This window comes from Gymnodraco acuticeps, unplaced genomic scaffold, assembly GCF_902827175.1.
Source record: "Gymnodraco acuticeps unplaced genomic scaffold, fGymAcu1.1, whole genome shotgun sequence".
NCBI classification, from domain to species: Eukaryota; Metazoa; Chordata; class Actinopteri; order Perciformes; family Bathydraconidae; genus Gymnodraco; species Gymnodraco acuticeps.
In genome coordinates this window covers 135314-155000 of record NW_022990518.1, presented here as the reverse complement: position 1 = coordinate 155000, position 19687 = coordinate 135314, and the positions used below count along the sequence as shown (strand labels likewise).

General features: G+C 41.2%; 1 protein-coding gene across 1 annotated transcript in view; it reads left to right on the top strand.

The window, feature by feature from the left end:
* The window catches only part of LOC117553309 (ephrin-A5b-like), a 69194-nt gene that overhangs the window by 1680 nt on the left and 47827 nt on the right, over positions 1–19687 (top strand). The gene's annotated exons all lie outside the window — the stretch shown is intronic.

The following is a 19687-nucleotide window of genomic DNA, read 5'->3' as shown; positions in this document are numbered from 1 at the left end:
CTGAGGGCGGCTCCCCGTGTGACTCAGTGCCTCTATCTTGGCACTTGAGCACATAGTGATATAATGAGTGTGTCACTTAGTTTCATTAGGAATACATTCACTGCACGCTGACATAAGCTGTCTTCAGTTTCGGCATGAGTCAAAATGTAAATGTACTGTAACATTTGCTCCGGGACGAGAAACTGGTCTGCTGAACTGACTGGTGTTGCTGATACAAATGCAAATGCTGTGGTGGTGACTTCAAAGGCTGCTGGAGTTCCTGCTCCGCCAAAAGACAGATATCTGAGTGTGATAACAGCTTTCTGTCCCGCTCGCAGGCTTGTAGGCATGTGGAAAAAGTACTCACATCTTGTACTTAAGTAAACGTAGAAGCACCAGAGTGTAGGAATACTCTGTTACTAGTAAAAGTCCTGTAATCAAAATGCTCAAGTAAAAGTAGAAAAGTATTAGCATCAAAATATACTTAAAGTACTAAAAGAAGTACTCATTCTGCATATTGGCCCATTTCAGAATAATATATATTATATGTTTTGATTTTAAGGTATGTAATGTGTTGAACAAGCTAGTAAAGGTGGAGGTAATAACGTTGTATACGGCAAGGTATATATTTCACATCATTAATCCAAATCTGCAAAGTAGCTTAATGTATTAGATAAATGCAGTGGAGTAAAATGACATGATTAACCTCTGAATTGAAGTGCAGTAGAAGTACACAGTAGCACACAATTGAAATACTGCAGTAGTACACACATTTATACTTAAATACCGTACTTGAGTAAATCAACTTAGTTACTTTACACCAACGCTCGCAGGTGGTTTTCTCTCTCTTGGCCTCCGCACAGTTCCCAAAGTCTGGTTTCTTGGCTGCCATGCTCCCCCCTATCCAAGTGTTACCCCCCCTCCCCCCATCCAAGTGTTACCCCCCCCCCTCCCTCCACCTCCTCCGCCGCCCCCCTCCCGGCCCACGCTGGGGCGAACAATAAGGGGGTACACAGGGGTATTTCAGCCGCGGCCAAGGCCCAGCGTGGCGCTCGCTCTTGTGAGAGATCCACACATGCTGAGGTCACACACTTGGTAGAAACCAGGCGAGTTGCGGGTTAAGCAGCACAGAGGGGACCGTTGTCAGGGTCAAAACCGGGGCAGTACCGCCGGCCATGGGGCCCGGTGACGGCCCCGGCAAGGCACCCCGCCTGGGCTTTGTCTCCGCAGAATGGGGGCTAAATAAATGAGTAACTCTAAATGACTGTCTCCTTTTCTCATTCATGACTTTAATCTAAACCTGACCCCGGCTGTATAATGTAAGACAGGGCCGCTCTTAAAGCCTGGGGCCCCTGACCTGCAGCAGAACCTATAACAGTATTCTACACAAGCATGCGGGCCCCGGCATCCCTGCTGTTTAATGTAACTATACAGAACATTGGAGCACTGGGAACCTGCTGTGGTACAGTCCCAACTTCCAGATGAGCTCCCCCCCCCCCCCCCCTCTTCTGCCTCCTCCGCTGCATATTTGACCAAAGTGGAGAAAATGGTATCCGGAGTAGCGGTCCATACTCAGCCATTCATGAAATCCCCTACAGGAGCTCTGGAATTGAAATGGGAAGTGAATCGTGAAAAATGGAAATGCAAAGTCATTTTCGTGTTTTTCTTTTGTTTCAAACGGGGCTTAAAGGCAGCATTTTTTATAGTAATTTAGATAAACGTGCATCCATGTTTGCTGTGCTTTCATCTCAGGGAAACATCTTCCTGTGCTGATGCTTGTTGCAGATTAGGTGCAGGCGAGCAGCACTCTGAGCGCAGGAGGAGGAGGGATTTACAGCCTTGAGGATGGTTCAGATTGAAAAGCTTCCACAGTGACAGCAAGCCGCTGCGCTTGTATAAGCTACTTAATAAAATTAAATGCAATTTCAGTATCACGGAGCCTTGTTAGAAAGAATCTAGATTTGAAAAGGGGAGTCTTTGTGGCTTTTTTTGATGCCATTTTAATGCGTTTTTTAAGCCAAAACAAGAAAAAGTGCTTCAGATAATTTTGCCATTTGGTATTTATCTGTGAAATATATTTTTTGCACTGTGAAAGCTCTTGCATTGTTCAATCCACTCTAGAGTCAGTCCATTAGTTGAAGTGTGCAGAGTTGCTATGCAGGTTTGGAAAGTTGTACAACGCTCCTATACTTTGCATATACTCAAATCTATTTTCGCAAACATCTGTAGAGTATGTGACAACACTGTTTTGTGACTCCTTTTTAGTCATAGACCTAGAAAGGTTTCAGATATTGTGATCAAAGAATGATGAATAGTCATTTGTACTGGCTGTACTAGAAGGTATTGCTAGCAGCATCTACAGCGTTTACTATAAATCACAGAAGGGCTTGCATCATGTTCTACTTCATGAAAGTTAATGCAGATTCAGTTATTCATGTTAATAAATAACTGTTATAGAACTATTTTAAAAGTAGATTTAGCAAAGCAATGATGATTAAGTACTTTTAAAGCAATTCACAATTATATAAACAATTCTTAGTGTGCCTTATAAGAAGAGATTAAAGGAATTTAAATAAACAATTGTCCTGTTAGCGTGATCAAAATAGGGCTGCAACTCACGTTGATCATCTTTTAGATCAATACATTGATTGATTGGTCTATAAAGTGTCAGAAAATAGTGAGAGATGTCTTTTAACGTCTTGTTTTGTCAGTCCAAAACCCAAGAATATAACTTTTATCTGATTAAAAGTAAAAAAAGCAGAAGAAATAACATATTTGAGGCTGAAAACAACATTTCACGTCATTTTCTACCCTAGTTCAGGATTATCTTTCTGTTTATCGACAGATAGTTAACTTATTCTGCAGATCTAGATCAATAAATAGCTTTTAACAACTGCATTCACCATTAATAGAGTCATTTGTGACAGCATATAAAGCCTGCATTAAGTAAGCTTTATAAGAAAGTGGCACCAAGACAAAACCCATAAAATAAAAACTGTAGCATTTCGTGGTGGAACAGCTCATGTAAGAGAAATGAGTCACAGATGTTTCTTGTCAGCTTCGCCGTCTGTGTCGGCGAACCAAACGATGGAATAAGTGTATGAGGGGTATTTACTGCTGCTCTGACAAGGAGCTATTAGTGAATTCCCAGCTCACCAGCTATTTAGCTGCTTCATTAAAACCCACCCGGGTCCATATGGTCCGCACGCAGCCGTTGCCGTGGCCCAAGGTGTTTATTTGTTGCTGATAGGTGGGATCAACAGAGAATCGGGGGCCGGGCTCTGTCCATAATCTCCCAAGCTGTTTGTGTCTCCGACGCCATGGAAACTGATACCCCTCGTCATCAAAGACCCTCATTGGGTGGGACTAAGGAGCTGACAGCTGGGGAGAGAGGGATTCCAGGATTCAGGGTCACCCCAGGGGTTTCCTTTAATCCCTGATAATGCCCATCCAAAGCTTCCCCCAGCAGATGCAACATATTTCTCCATAAGACAATCAAAGAATGGCCTGTTTGATATAAATGTGGGTATTATCATTTAAAGAGATTTTAAGCCTGGCGGGCCGATTGTTCCAGGACCGAGGACGTAGTGGAACAGGCTGGTTGGGCCAGCTTCTTTGCTAATAAACTTCTTGGCACTATAAACTAGCCATTTATATGACCTTAGATTAAGGCTGCTTTGCCAAAGTTAGGGTTAGGGTTCCTTAATTAAGTTGAACATTGGTCTAAAATGATCTTAAAGACTAAAATGTATCAGTGTTGCAAGGGACATCAAAGGTACAATGATTGATTGACAGCAGTGACAGAAACCTATAACTAGTACCAACCAAATTGATCTTGCGTTTTCTTGATGCCTCTGAGAAGCAGGATATTTATATAGAATGTTTGTTATCCCATGGGAGAAAACTATAGTTCCGACATGGCATGCTTCAGGGTGTTAAATCGGACTTCTCTGATGACCCACACTGTCTTACCCCTCTCCGTTTCTGGACATACTTGAAGTAGAACCTCAGAAATTTGAGAAGACTTGACACTTGCACACATTTCTCCTCTTGTTTGCTTTTCTTACTCTTGCTCTCTTTTTAATCTCCACTTAAAGAAACAATGCTCCATGTTGCTCTTGGTGGCGAGCTGATGTTGTGATAGTTTCCCAGTGGCATTGTGAGTTGCCCCGTTTGCATTGTTCCCAGTGTTTACTCTCGCTTTCCCCTCTCAGCCTTTTCCCGACTCCCTGCCGCTTGGTTCCGCTTGGATTAAAAACGGACACAAAAAAAGGCAACCTCGTCCAAATATTGACTGGGTCTCAGGACCGCAGCCCTCTCCCAGCGCCGCCACAGAGCCCCTGAAAGGACGCCTTTGTTTCCGCTCGTACTCAGCGGCCCATAGCCGGCTTTAAGCTGTGCGGGGAGACAGACTGGGAGAAGGAGAGGTGGTTGTGGAGAGTGTGCATATGTTATATGAGGTGGGACAGGGGGATTATAACAGGGAGGGACAATACAGTCGCGGGGGTGAGAGAAACTTCCTCATAAGAGGCCAGAGGCTACGACAGGGGAACAGTGTGGGTCCTGGGGTGGGGTCAGAACCAATGTATCCACCCTGAGGAAGTGTCAATCTCAAAAGGCATCAAAGAGATCTGACAGAATGTGATTTCCTGCAGAGAGGGCTCAGAAAGTATCAATAAACAGAGGAGGAGAAGCTTCTTATCTAAGGTTTACCTTTCATTTTATTACAAAGTGCAGGAGCATTAAGCCTCCTGACAGCACTTCAGTCTCTCAGAGCCTGAAATGAAAGAGCGTCACATCAGGGATAGGAAATCACTTCCTCATATCATGTCAGTTTCCTACCACTCTGTGTTCTTTAATCAGTGGTACCTTACAAAATGCACTTAATAAGCCCTCAGCTAAATTTGTGCAGAGGGGGGAAGTGGTCCTGTGGAGACGCCCGTCATTCCTCATGCTCTCTACGACCCTAGCCCTGCAGAGAGGAGATGCCCTGCCCGCCCTTTACGTTCTGACTAATAAGACGAGGCCCTCAGGCTGCCGAGGCCTGACTGACAGGAACTAGTGACGAGAGGTTACTAGGTTACCTTTTATTACTTTACGGCAATGTTCCTCTGAAGAACTAGCACAACAAACGCACTGAGATTACAATCACTGTGTTTCAAGTTGCCGCTGGTCTTCTGTTCTGCAGTTTTTATTGCTCATCACAATGATTTAAATGTCTTTTGTCAGTTTTGTAGGGCAAACATTCTGCTTTTTCTGTCGTAGGAACAACACATTGGCAAATGCATCATGATAACCTCAACCATGGTTGGATTAGGAGTCGATTAGCTTCAACAATCTTCTAAAACTGTGTGTCAGAATATAAATATTAAGGTATAATGTTAAGTCAATAATTAAGCCTACTATTGCTAAAATGAATTGAACAATGGCAATTTGACTCAAAGTACTCAAATGTACAAAATTAGAATTTGAAGTGAAATAATTTGCCCATTCAGTTTGATCCTTTCAACACGTTTCTGATACAAATTAATTTGTGTTTAGAATTTCCTAGTAATGAGTCTCTGTATGTTCGAAGAAGGAAAATGACTGATTTAAAATCTAGAATCTAGAAAATGTTATTTAGCAGAAGTGAAAAGTTCTGCAAACGGTGTGCATGATACTTAAACATGCCCATCAACTTTCTCTTAAGCATTTTTTTAGGACTAAATATATGCCTTTTGAAACCAAAAATAAAGCAGACAATCCCAGAACTAGAATAAAAACACATTTTAATCTAGATATTAATTTATGGAAAATAATTATGTACTTTTCAAATTAAGTCAACCAGTTTCAAGAATGCTTTTTAGAACATATTTTGGGTATCTTGAAAGAATAGAGAATCGGATAAATAGAGAATTATTGAAATGTAATTATTTGATCCACTTAAGGAAATCAATGTGTCATAAATGTTTAGATTTAACCAACTTGTTACAAGAATTTTCTAGAGTGAATATGTTGGAAGAAAAACGAAATATTATAAGTTTCTGTATCAAGAAAAATCCCATTTGAATCCGAGAAATTGTATGAACAGATAAAAAACACTCAAAATCCAATTCTTACATTTTTATATATCTAGAAAACCTTTAAAAATACATCAGTCGTATGATTATCACAACTATTTCAACACATTCTAATTTCCAGAGTCAATCCTGAATTACTTCATCTAGAAAAAAGGTACGTTTGACTTCAATCTAGAAAATCCACTACTCCTTGAAACAGGTTGAAAGGAGCTTTCTGTCCTGGCAGATTTCGTTTTACTTGGCTAAGAAAACTTTTATGACCAAAGTGATAAGATCTCTTGTGACCAGAAGAGATACTGTGTGAGTTTAGCATCCTGTGTTTGATATGCGCGGCAGTCAATGGATTAGCGGGGGTAGACTCTTCAGGCCTAATCTCGCAGTCTCACTCCGCTGCACAGAGCTTCACTTTTCTTCAGTTTTAATCTTTAGTGGGGCTTTTTTTTTGTGTACGCTGTTTAAATGTGAGTGGTGAAATGGCATCCCCCGTGTCTTTGTAGGCACCGGTGAGGGTATTAGCAAAGAGGCTCTAAGGGGCTTAAGAGGTCAGCCCTCCCTTTGTGTGGAGACACAAAACACTTCCTGTGGGACCCTTCACCCCTCTCTGTTCTCCCCTCAGAAAGCCAGGGCCTGCCTGACCATTCACATTAATCAGCCTTAGCTCCTAATGACTGCGGTAAACCTTCTGAAAACGGCTTCTAAAAAGGCCCTAAAGAGCCACTAAGCTGCTAACAGACAGGGCAAGGCTGCCGCTGCTGTTTGTAGGGCATCACACAGTATCAAAGAGCGCAGGGTGGGAGCCTGGCCGTGCTGCAGACCCTTTATAGTTCCTCAACAACAACACATGAGTTTTTGTAGCTTTTCATGGACTGTTGTGGAAACAAGAGTCAAAGGAATGTGTGGCTTATACGTTGTTGTATGCTGTTGAATGGCTGCACTGTAAAAAACTAAATGTTACCAAAAATGGTCTTAAAGTCGTCTTTTCTGTTTTTAGGACGTACATAGTTTTGACTTGTTTCAACATCAAAGGTTGAAGTTAGGGTTAAGGGTTTCTTGTAAGATATTTCTAGAAACACATTGAAAACAGATTCACACTGACAGGTATAGTTTTATTTTTTAGACTTTTAATAGAAATAACTATATTTTTTGTTGTGTAGAAGTTCTACTCCGTTTTTCCAAAAAAGAGTAAAAATGAGTCCCCAGTAATTTCTCTCACATGTAATGATAACCTAGAAGACTAGAACTCTCTATTAGCTACTATAAGGCTTCATTTTGGACTAAAATCTCTTTCAAATGTGTGGTTTGACTTGTTAACTGATGTCAGTGCACACTGTCTCTTCTGCTCTAAGACAAATATTATAGGTAATAAAAAAGTTGGCACGTCTGAAGATTGGAATTGTATACGATTACAGCTGAAATGTCAATTGGCTCAAATTGTCGAATTTTGTCAGTGGGGGCCAAACCTCTGAGTAAATGGTTCTGGAAGTGTCTATTTGGGTCAGTGCGGCTTTGGAGGCCTCCCCGAAACTAAAAGTATGTGTTCCTGGTCGTCAGGGCTATATTTCCTGATTGTAAATGGCTGCTGACTCTTAGCGTTTTGTTTATCTTGGAAGAAATTAGACACAGCTGAAGTGTGAGTGCATTGCTTTTCCAGTCATGTGTTATTCACAACGTAAGCATGTAGATTGACAGATTTCCTTCAGCCACGAAGACAAACCAAAACATCTCTGATGAAGCAAAATATGTTTTTTGTTGCCGTCTAATTGCTTTTGTTTCTCAGTTCAAACATCTCATGTAGTCATTCGGGTATGTGGGTTTACCTGATTCCAGTTTAGAGCAAAACCACAACAAAGTTTGAGCTTGTTTCTGAGTTTTCCAACCTCCCGTGGAGCACAATATGAAACGACGATTGTGATGTATCTGCGTGTGAAGAACAGTTGTTGTTGCATGAACTTGGTGTGACTTTGCGAGACCTTTCGTGTGGCTCTCTGGTCCGCTGGGACTCAAAGTGTTTCCTCCTGTTGGATTTCAGCACACTTGGTGCTTTGGGACGCATGAAATATTAAAAAAGCTGTTTGTGATCTCACGATAGAGCTTGGACAAACCTTCACACGCAACCAGGAGAAAATCCAGGTCAGGACCGCCACGACTTTAATAGAGGGGTCGACATTACGTTGTTTTCCTTCACAAATTATTTTCCTGGCCTGCGTTCTTTGATGATGAATGACTGCGATTAAATAGTTTTGGGTGTTTTATCAGCGAACACAACTTGAGTTGCAGGGTCATTAATTGAAATCAGGACTGCCAAGATCTGAGCACTTTCCGCAGACGTGGCTGACTTCTCCTCCTCGCATTTTCACTGCTGTGTGGCGGAGCGGGGAGAACCAGGCAGCCATTTTCCAAATTCGACTCCATTTTGTTTCAAGAGTAAAAAAAAAAGTAGGTTACGAATCCTGGGACGTCGCATGAGCATCATCTGATCTCTTCTGATCCGGCTCTCAAATACTGTAAAGAGAAAAACTCCTTCTACACACATAAGGGATTTGATTGAAGTCAATTATTTCAACCATAGTGTTGGTAAAGTCTGAAATATCTAAAATTGGGAAAATTCTATAAAGGAAATTTAAATATTTATCTGGTCTACCGGCTTTTTACTTGTTTTTATTTTCAAGTAATTCTATGTTTTACTTGTATAGACAAATTTAACAAATCTACATCAATGGACTTTCAATATAATTACATGAACAATTCTAAAAAAAATACTAATCAAGTTAAAGTATTCATTCTGCTTGAAGAGTTTTTACTTTTGTTAACATTATTTGGGTTTTTAGTGGAAAAATATATTAATTTAAAAGAAATTCTGAAGATTTTAAGGATCTTAAAACATTTGTGTCAGGTTGAAAAACCAAGGCTACATTTCGTGGCGAAACAAGAAGCAGTTCTGTAAAAATAAAAGGAAAAAAAAGCAAAATATTCTATTTATTACAGGAATTTATATAGAATATTTTTTTACCATCATCTCAAATCACTTTCTGATCATAAAACTGTTTGGAAAACTTGAGGTCAAAATCAGAAATTCAAGATAAAAGTTATTAAAACGTACATTTAGCTAATTTAAGAAGTTATTAGGATAATTGGTGCATTAGTTTTGTCTTTTCTAGTTTTCTCTTCACGGATTTCTAAGAAATATCCTCAACAACAGCACAACAAACCAACCAAAGATCAATACACATGTTTAATAATGAAAATTATGTGCCACAAGTTAGTCTATCATGAATAAGAAAAAACACATTTAATTATCCCTAAATAAGGTTTAATGACTTTGCTGAGTCGGCCATTTTGCATGGAGGTGCAGCACTGATTGACCCCCTAACACGCTGATATTGCACACGCTGCGATGTATTTTGTTTTTGCACCAACCCGTCGATGTGTGCCATCCCCGGCCGCCCCGTTAGGAGCTGGCAACCTGGCCCTGCTCGTATCACTGCTCGCAGCGCGGCATGCTGGGAACATGCTGGGCAGACGCTGCGAGCGCTCGCTGATGATGATCCCCTTTTATGTCTTGGCCCCAGCAGGCCCCAGAGTTATTCTAGTGCATAATTGATGGAGGAGTTAGAATAGCAGAAGTAATGCGATGAGAGGGTGCAGCCAAGCGGAGCGAGGGATCGCGTGCGTTGGGCTGCAAACATTGAAGGGGACGAGAGGAGGGCATCTGGCGTAACAGGTCCCAGCGCTGAGTCGACACTGAATATGTCAGCGTCTCAGCCAATCAGAGTGCTCCTCTTCCCGCCAATCAGATGTCTGCATCAGTGGAGTACTACGCTCTCATGAATCAGACTCATTTCCTTCTTTTTTGATGTTTTAAAGCTGATTCTGATGTTAAGTTAAGATAATTATTTTACTGGAGATTCCTCTTTAGCTAGAAAGGAATGTTGTAAATCACCTCGGGGGTGTCTTTGGCCTCAGAAGGCTTTCTTTGTCCCTGTAGTGGATTCTTGCCATGACAGGGTGGATATCACACCTATACGAGGTGCTACAAAAGGAAACTAATGGCCCAACAAGCCCGTATTGTCTGTTCAACAAAAGAGACCAGGTCACCTGTCCTGTCCTGCTTCAAAGAGACTGCAGGACACGGCGGGGACGGGTTTCACCCTTCCCCCTAAGTCCCCTGAAGTTTCACTCTGATTTAATGTCTTTAATGTCATAAAGGCAATGTTTTGTTTTTCAAGCAAATAAAAGGGTATGTTTGAAATTAATATTAGAGGGAAAAATGATACATGCGAAATATTACACAAGTAATACTTTATATTTGAAAAGGAAAATAATAAAAAGCCCATTAGTTCGTTTTTTATGTAAAAAAAAAATGTATTAACCAAATCCAATTTCAACCTGCAGCTGATCTGGTCACTTTTCAGTAGAAATATGTAGTTTATTTCTGATTTGTGCATTTTTGTGTAGTTATTTAATGTATATAAGTGTTCATGTTGTTCTTAAAATGCAAATAATCAAAAAGAAGGAACAAATTGTTAAAAATTACAACACAGACCATTGCAAATAAATAAATAAAATTAACCAAAAACTGAATAAACCTCATGCTGAACTTTAAAAATCTTTAATCAATAACAACTATTTTCACTAAAAATGTACTTTATCAGCATCTGTTACAAGGAATAAGAGAGTTAAGTCAAGAAAACACAAAATAAAATATTTTAAATTGGACAAAACGCTTTTTTACATTATCACCTGCTGTAAAGTGAGACGATTTGACCGTTTAGCAGATTATCATAACTTTTTTTCGTTATGAAAATAAATATTTTGTACTAAAGTGAATGATCAAATGTGCATTTTCTCTACAGTCCACTCTCAGAAAACCGCAGACAAAATAACCTCCTATCACCCAGACCTGATGACTCCCTCATTCAGTGTTTGTTGTTAATCCATTTGTTTTTATACTCCGTGTCTTAATATGCAAAATGTACATTAGCCACTGCTAATGGGAATTTATTGTAATTTGGCAGGCAGTGAAAGTGTTCTTTTAATTATCCAGCAGCCGGCGTAATGAAAACAGAGAGCGGGGAAGACAGTAGCTGAGGTCGGCTCCTGAACACAGACCTGTCCTGCAGCACTTAAAGGGCCACTGGACCGGGACTGTGCCGATTAACATCATAAAACCGGCCTCATAAAGACGTTTTATTTGTTTCCTGAGTGTGCCGGCTGCTTAGGTTTCCATCAGAAGTCTTTATTGCTCGCTGCTCATATTTCTGTCTCTGGATGGAGGTGACTATTAACTTTTAGTGGACTTTTCCAAGTAGCAAAAGTATGTTCACCAAAAGTTCACTAATAATTGTTCTGTTCCTCAATGGACTTTTAAAAAAATATATGTTTTACCTACGACTTTGGACTGTCTGTTATACAGTTTGGTTTTATTGAAGCTGTTAGAAAATCCATATGAAACGTAAAAAAACAAATCTTTCAATTTATAGCTTGATATTTCAATCGGAGAGTTAGCAGTATTTTTTTAAATCATTTTATCTTTGTCTTGTACAATTTAGGTCAAGACTTACAGACAATTTTATAAAAAAGTGGATTTATAGTGACTCAAAAAGTGCAAATTTTTTTAAAAAGCAGATTATTTTTTAATTGTGTTCTTTCAGCATAAGCAGTATATTTCTTAACATATTTTTTCGTGGAATTCAAATACATTAAAGCCTTTTTTCAATATCATATTGTGTATATTTGTAACGAATATGTACAATTGTAATGTATCTTACAACTTTTCCTATCTGTAGTGTGACGTTACAGTTACAACTATTCAAAACAATTACATTTAAATATAATTTAATCCTAAATACGGTGTTAAAATGGGGGAAAAACCCATCCCAGTAAATGTGTTTCATATTCCATTCTTTGTACATTTCAAATGAAAATGTTCAGCCATATTACAAAAAAAAAGAAGGCAATTAAGGCATATTTCTGGCTTTAAAAAACCGGGAAAGAAAATCAAAGTGATTTGGTATTAGCAGAGTTTAATCTGGTGTCCTCCACTACACATGGCGCTAGGGTCCACGTCTGTCAGCTTCCCTCAGTTTCACTTATTTCCCCCTGCGTGACTATAGGATGAAGAATTGATCCAAGTAGAAAAAGTGTGGATGTTGAAGTCCTGTGACGGCTCATCTGGGTCACATGGTTCTTCCAGAAGAAGTGCTGGTGAGGTCTAGACACGCGATACACGGGGGGGTTTGAGGAACGCCGGCTAAGACGTCACTCGCGTTTACCATCCACGAGCCACTCCTGTATGGAGGCAGGCCCGCTCTCAATTTTGCCCAGCAACCCAACAGCGTATACATGTGCTGGTGCGGTGCAGCACCAGTGTTTGACACATTTATACACTTTTCCAATCAGAAATCACCTTATTTCCTAATTTTCAAACAGTCTAATGAACTATCATAAGTTAAGTGAAGCCTCTGCATGACTATAAAGTGGTTCTAACTGATTAAAATGGTTTTCATAATTGTTCCCCTGGTAGAATTTAGAGTTTTTTAGGAGAAATTATTGAGCACCAACTGAGAAGTTACATTTGGGCTGGCGTCTTTGTCATTTGGGGCCAAACATGTCCAAAAATTAGGTTACACATCTTCCACACTGCAGGCAAAAAATAATAATATGCAAATTAGCGCCCCAGAAAAAGGAGGGAAACGAGGGGTGTGTCCTCTCTGAAAATCACCAATCAGGATTAACCCATAACCCGCGGCAGCCAATGAGGCGTGTGGCAGCTGTGCTCTCATTGGCCCGTTGAGCACAGATAACCAAAACTGTGCCAGATACACCACGGTAGAAATAACCCAGAATTCCTTTAGCCCGGAGGGAGCAAAGCCCTTAATGCAGCATGTTGAATTCATGCTGCCACAGCCTGCTGCATTCTGGGGGATGTAAACTGAAATGCCAACAACTATCTGAATTAATCACTATCTGTATGGTGTCTATTCATCGTGGCAAGGACACACACACACACACACACACACACACACACACACACACACACACACACACACACACACACACACACACACACACACACACACACACACACACACACACACACACACACACACACACACACACACACACACACACACACACACACACACACACACACACACACACACACACACACACACACACACACACACACATACACACACACACACACACACACATATATACACACACACACACACACACACACAGACAGAGCAATGCGGACTCAGTATAAATGAAGGAAGGTTACAGGGAGCTGAGTTTGCTTTCTCTCTTCCATGGTCCCTCATTATCTCTTCAAGTGCTACTTAATCCTCCCTCTCTATTTACTCTTCCTTTACTTTCGTCCCCCAGCAATAAGTTAAAACCAAATCCCTCCAACTTCTTTATATTGAAGTTCTGTACAGTTTGTATGACAATTAAGTACAAGTCTATTTTGTGCCTCCTTAACAGTTTGATTTCATTCTTAAAATGTTTTATATCGTGCTGTTCGAAAAGGCAATACAAAATGTTGCTTCCAAACTGTTTTAATTGGGATACTACCGAAACTTGTAAAAGTACTTTGTTAATGTTTTAAATAACCCGAGTATGTGTTATGTACAACATATATGTTACAGTGACCTTGAAATGTCCTTGGCATGAGTCAAAAATATATCAGTGAAATACATTTCCTAAATTTGCTATAGTGTCAAGAAATGTAACTATTTGAGATAATCACAATATTTTTCCAGTTTTAGATTCAAACGCAGCGTCAAAATCTGTTGTAATTCTAAAATGTGTTTTTAAACCACGGCAAATTTCCAATTATTGAATACAAAATATGTTATGGTGCAAATCTACATTTACTGTATTGTCTCAAAACAGCTATTTCCGATAATCATACAATAAAAAAGAACAGAAATAGAATAAACATTTGTTAAATAAAAACATTTGCATGTAGATTGCATGATGATTTAAAAAAATGTTTAATTGCATGCTAATCCCCAAAAATGTATGTACTGTCCAATAAAATATGTAATTTGTCACTGTTGCACATTCTTTACCACACGATCCCTAAACTTGGTGCAGTGACACCAACATGCTTTTGTCATCATCCCAAAATATATATCCTATAATCTGAATTAGTGTTTCGTACATTTGGTTTAGCGGCTCCATCATTTGTTAAAATTTAAATAATTGAATGTAGGTCCCACAAAAAGCTCTTTCCAAATATGTTTTAGCACATAGAAGTACCCCAGATTTGGTATCCTGCCGACAAATTAAGTTTCATAAAATTAGTCTCCCTATCAAATTTGCCACAGAACCACAAAATTCACTACAAATATATTTGTTTTAATACAAAAAGTAAAAAAATCGTATAAAAGATACATTTGTTTATAGCAACACAGACTCCACATTTTTGTATTTCACCAAAACATCTTTGCTAAATTCCCCCAAATTAGCTTTTATTCCCAAAATGTGATCAAATAAAAATGTAAATACCAGCAAGAAATCCAACAGTGTATAAAAGCACCCTTAATATTTGACGTAGCTCCTGGAAAGTACACCGAGCTAGCACGCTATAGCACAATCCAGTCTTATACCTTTCATACTATTATCCTTAGATATCTTATTCACTAAATTAACAGATGAACCCAGAAAAAGTTCACGTTTTTGGCACATTCAGGGCCCCCTTGTTGCCTTTGGATTCGGTTGCTAACCCCTGTGTCCAGATGTTTTTCATCCAGCTGCTGACTCCTGCCGCTCCGCTGCTATCAGATATGAGAAGGGGCGATTAGAGCTTCTCAGAATTCACAGCTTTGTTCTTCTCCCTCAAAAATCTCCACGTCAGCTGACTCCTTCACTCTGCCAGGTTGGAGCTGAAGTCACTTCCTCCATGTGGCCTCCATACAACAGTAATGACTCAAGTCAGAATTTGGACCTGTTCAGTTAGCAGGGGCCATTTCTTCTTCTTCTTCTTGGTTGTGATCCCGTACAGTTAAAAGTCTCAGATGCTGCACAGATGGATATCAGCGCGATGGTGACTTTAATTTGGTGGTGTGCTCTGTGGCTGCAGACACACATTTAATCTGCTGTGGAAAATGAGTCTGCAGACTTTGGGGAGACAGCGTGATCACACACACACACACACACATATATATATAGAGGCCATGCATGCGTGCACACTGGCAAACACACACAGAGATGCAGACTTGTGAGCAGGGTGTCATATGTTTATCCTGTAAATCAGATGTTTGATCATAATTTGTGATTAATCAGCCATGAGAGCTTTTGAATTAAGTGCAGCTTTTCATGTCAGGGTAACTGCAGCCTAATCCGTCTGGCCGTTCCCAAATGCTTTATAGTTGAGCGGAGCAGATGACACAGAGCGGGGTGGCTCAGTGCTGGTGCTGGTTATAGTGTCTCAGAACTGGAAAGTCGGGGGGGATTTAGTCCCAGCCGTGTCTTGAGCGCAATAAATTCCATTGATTAAACGGGTATCAAGGAGAGTATTTTATTTCTCAGTAGCATCTGCTACACACAAAATGAGTAGGTGCTCTTGTTTGCCTGTAATAAAGTGATAGCTTCAAAGAAAGAACCCCAAACCTCTAACCCAAACCCTAAGGAAAGGATTCCATAAAGAGCTTAAACACATGCAATATGACCATTTTCTGTTGGAAAATATCATATTAGACAATGTTTAGCTTGTGCAACCTTTATTTTGTATATGCATGTTGAACAAAGCCTTCTCTATACATCCCCCTTTATTGTCCATGTTCCTCTGTATCCCCGAAAGCAGCATTTCCTACTAATCTCATTCCCATTAAAATGCCTTAAAATGATTCAAACTCACCCTTTTTGGCATGCCCTGTGCTCGCTGTTCCCTCCCCATAAATGTTTCTCCCACTGCCCTTTTGTTCCGCTCCAGAATGGAGTTGACGCGTGTGAAACCGAACGTGATACCGGGGGCCCGAGAGTTCATTATTTGCCGCTGTTCTCACGGGGCGAGTGAAAAATCACTCCTTTGTGCCTCGGAAGAAAGAGCCTTCCTCTGACCTCATGGTTACGCAGTGTAATGTCAAAAGGCCCCGAGGTTTGTGCGGTGTAGCCACACCCACCCTGTTGTGGAGGCACCGTGGAATCAGACCCTGTCCCGGAGAGAAAAAACAACCTCTCTTGTAAACAAATGTTTGGATCCCACATCGTACACCGCACTAATTGGACCTTGGCTGCTCACAGGATCTTTTTTTCTCCCGTCTTAGACATCCAAAAAGTGCATTCTCTGTACACTGTCCACTTCAGACCACTCCAAATAGCCTCTTTTATGGTAAAGATTTCTTTCATGCAGCGCTGTGGGGTCCAGACCAGTTGAAATGATAGGTTTCCTGACGTCAGCTCAGTTAGGGCACACTGAACGTCGCATCGGTCAAAGAGTTGATCGACATCAAACACATTTCACTGCAGAAAGTCGCTCCTTTAAGTGCAGACCGTGCTCGGGTGCTGGATGTGAGAAGGCGTTTCTGAAAACGCTAACAGATGACACAATGACCCAGAGGACCCTGCTGCCTTTCAGGTGTTAATTGAAGCTGTGTGTGGTATGTTTAGATGTGTAGCTGAGTGTGTATTTTGCCGTATTTTCACCCAGAAACACACACAAAGATGCAAAAAACTCAATTGAATCTAGTTTTTTGTCAATTATTTCGCCCTTAACATGTTTATTTTGTAAACAGATTTTTTGTACAAAATGGCTGAATTTGATATACAAGTATCATTTTCCTTTAACCTACTATTGCAGACTACCTGTATTCATCTTGTTTTGGTTTACTGACATTCTAAAAACTAGTTATATCTATTTTATGGCTTGAATTTCAAAATCAACTTGAGATTTTTTGCAGTAAATGCATAATCGTTGGATAGGATCTGTCCTGGAATGGCCTTGTTCTGCCTCGCTTCAACGTTCTGACTCTCATTTCCATACAACTCTTGGAAAACGCAGATTTTTCACTTGTGTTAACAGAACAAAAAGTTGAAGGGCTCTATAATAAACCCAAATGTCTTGCATAGAGTGAGATTTGTCTTGCAGCAGCTGCTCAAACCTTTGATACATTCCCCCACCGCCGACAAATCCAGCCCGACCCGGACCACAGGCACTAAATGGGAGTTTTCATTACACATCTGGGTAACTGTGATATACGATCGTGGGCTTTAATCACTCATAATTATGACATGACTCAACTCTCATGAGGTTGATTTTGGATGGAGCTCTGATGTTCCATCCAGCTCCTCAGTCTCCCCGTCGTCTCCCAACCTCCCCGGATCGCGCCGTCTTGTTAGCCAGGAATGTGGAAACAGCACATTTCTGCTTCATGGGAAAACGTTGCTTCTTCTGTGGAGGAAGAACTGTTAATGGATTAAGTGGCCGCTGTTTCCCAATTGTGGGCCAAGCCTCCGTCGTACCCCGGTTTATTCAAGCTACTACCCCCCCTTTAACATCCATCTGCGCGCAAGCTAATAGGCATGGCTAGCATAGCTCGGCTTTAGACCCATGAACTTGGCTTTCCTGCCCCTCTTCACCCCATTCATGTCAGCCGGACCTGGCAGCCTTGTTGGGCTTTTTTGAGTGTGTTCACTTTGGATGGCGATGAAAGGAGTCGGGGGAACACGGGATCTTAAATCACTTAATGAGGGGGGACAGGCAACGCTTTTGTCCAGCTTGTTCTGAAGCTGTGTCCAGCCAAAGGCCTCTAACGGGCTCTGACACCTCGCTCTGCTGCAGACCCGACTGTGTGTGTGTGTGTGTGTGTGTGTGTGTGTGTGTGTGTGTGTGTGTGTGTGTGTGTGTGTGTGTGTGTGTGTGTGTGTGTGTGTGTGTGTGTGTGTTGTGTGAGTGTGTTGGAGCATTGCCAACATCGCTCCAGCCTGCCGGGCTTCAGCGTTCTGACCATTTTTGTTCTACATTTCTTTCGCTCTCCTTACCAGCTCGCCATGTTTATTTGGTCTCGGCGTATTTCGTGTCTTTTCGGCAGCAGGAAGCATATTTGTGTGTGGTGAGGGTTAAGTGGGAGGCAGAAGGAAGCCGCGTGATGTGTTAGGTGGCGGTGTGGAGGACAAGTTTGCTCCCTGTGGGTGTTTGGCCTTGGCCTACAGTATGTGCTGACTGAGCCGCGGCATGCAGGAAAAACCCAGAGAAGGAAATAAAAAAACAAGCGGTAGCAGAGGTTGAAGTTTCTAACACACATTGCTGCCAATCGGATGAACAAAACACACAAATATGTTAATGACGGGTGTATAACATCATTAAACTCTTTAATGAGCCCCAAAAGTACCTGAGCCTGTTTATTCTCCTGGATGGTTTTCATGTTTCCTCTTTGTGAATGCTGCACACCATGTTGGCAGAGTTTGGTAAAAAAAGTCAGCTTTTTTCTCTGTTTGTGAGCAGGCTTGATTATCATGCAACATGGTGAAAGGGTATAACATGGGCCAAGGAAGATAATATTACATTTTGGGGTAGATCCCAATCACAGGGCAGATACACCCATCATTTTCCACTTATGGAAACAGCCTTGGCAGACGTCCACGCTCTCCAAGTGACCCTCTGGTTTCAAGATGTAGTGCTGCACCTAAAGTGTTTATTTTAATTTATTTTGGCCACCAGTTTGTTGACACATTTAAAAAAACAAGGTCATTTCTACCGTGGTTTTTATCACTCAGCAGCTCGTATTTACTGTCCGTACGGAATATCTTACACAAGAATAGGACCATAAGATTGTCTTTAGCTAAGTTTGGTTAAAAATGGTATTCCCCATCAACATAAATAAAGCCAATGTCAATACAAGCTGAAACTGTGTGAGAAGCTGTCTGGATCTGTGTAGTAGCACCGCTGGCACGATAAAGATCAGAAGGGCCCGGGCACTCAGGGGTCAGCTTTGTAGCGGAGGCCTCCACCCTGTGACATCACAGTCCAGGAAATCCCCTTTCTCTCCCCCCTGCTTCCTCCATCCTCACTTCACCCGCCGGCTGTCTCTTACCTCCCCGCCGCCTACTGCTGCGCACTCTTCCAACTGTGAGGTTCTCTCGCTGTCTCCTCTTCTGCTCGTTCACTGCTCTTATTGCTCTCACACAGTCACCCGTGCTCCTTCCTGCCTCACTTTCTCTGACATTTCAAGGTGCACATAAGCCACAGGCGGTTTGAATTTGACACTTCCCCCTCTCTCTTGATACTCATTGTCTCTTGCCGTCTTCCAACAACTCCCTATTTTCTCTCTTTTGCACACACACATTTCACCAAGCTTGCAAACACACTGGCTATCTGGCAGGCTAGTGTTCAGTTACAGGCCACCCTTCAGTGGTAAAGAGTTTTATGAACTCATCTTCATTTGAACTAGAGCTTTTTCGAAGGTCCAGTGTGAGCACCCTAGTACCAAATTGGCCCTGGTTGAACCATTAAAGAGGCCCTATTCTGCTTTTAGGGGTTTCCTGTAGTGTATTATACATTTGTGTGCAGGTAAATAGTCTGCAAAGTGTTCCTCAACACACATACCCCCCTGCCTTAAGCACCTTCATTGGACTCCTTTGTGTACTTCTGTAACATAGTGACATCACTACATAACACTCACGCTTCTATTGGCTATAGC